This window comes from Nerophis ophidion, linkage group LG13 (assembly GCF_033978795.1).
Source record: "Nerophis ophidion isolate RoL-2023_Sa linkage group LG13, RoL_Noph_v1.0, whole genome shotgun sequence".
NCBI lineage: Eukaryota > Metazoa > Chordata > Actinopteri > Syngnathiformes > Syngnathidae > Nerophis > Nerophis ophidion.
This window is the reverse complement of record NC_084623.1, coordinates 18383246-18384481: the sequence shown is the minus strand read 5'-3', so window position 1 is coordinate 18384481 and position 1236 is coordinate 18383246.

Below are 1236 nucleotides of genomic sequence, written 5' to 3'. Positions count from 1 at the left end.
GGTGGGTCAGGGGTTACTGCATCTGCCTCACAATACGAAGGTCCTGAGTAATCCTGGGTTCAATCCCGGGCTCCGGATCTTTCTGTGTGGAGTTTGCATGTTCCCTCCATAACTGCGTGGGTTCTTTCCGGGTATTCGGGCTTCCTCCCATGGAACAGGCAGAGCTTATACAACAAAATAGTACAAAATCAACTTTCAAAAAACAAACGAAAAAACATCAGTGGTATATTAAATAAAACGTAATTTAAAAAAATAATGCCTCTTTTCTATTTGCAGCCTTCTGAGGTAAATATTATTTTAAAATATTTGGCTTTCATGGCTCTCTCAGCCAAAAAGGTTCCCGACCCCTGATATAGCGTTAACAAAACGTCTGTATTAATCATGAACCCGGAAGTAAATGTCATTGTAAGTTAAAGGCCTACTGAAATGAGATGTTCCTATTTAAACAGGGATAGCAGGTCCATTCTATGTGTCGTACTTGATCATTTCGCGATATTGCCATATTTTTGCTGAAAGGATTTAGTAGAGAACATCGACGATAAAGTTCGCAACTATTAGTCGCTAATAGAAAAGCCTTGCCTGTACCGGAAGTATGTGGCGTGACGTCACGAGTTGTAGGGCTCCACACATATTCACATTGTTTATAATGGGAGCCACCAGCAGTAAGAGCAATTCGGACCGAGAAAGCGACAATTTACCCATTAATTTGATTGAGGATGAAAGATTTGTGAATTAGGATATTGATAGTGAAATACTAGAAAAAAAAAATGCAACACTGTGAGCGTTTCAGATGTAATTAAACACATTTACTAGGATAATTCTGGAAGATCCCTTACCCGCTTATTGTTTTAATAGTGTTTTAGTGAGATTTTAAAGATTGTAAAGACATACCTCGAGGTCGGATGGCTGCGGTGAACATGCAGTGTCTCAGAGAGAAGCCGAGGAGCCAAGCTCACAGCTGCCTTTTTTGACAGGACGACGAATAATCCACTGATGTTTCCGGTAATATGTACATCACAATTTCCCTATCCAAAAACATGCTGGTTGACGTAGAGAAAACATGTTCGCTTGACCGCTCTGTGTTGAAGCTTCACAACAAACAAAGAAACACCGGCTGTGTCTCGGTGATAAAGACACCGCTTTCTACCAACAGCATTGTTCTTTATACAAACTCAACTCAGCGTGTTTGGAGGAAGAACAATACTGAGTTGCATCCCAAGAACACCAAACCTACTG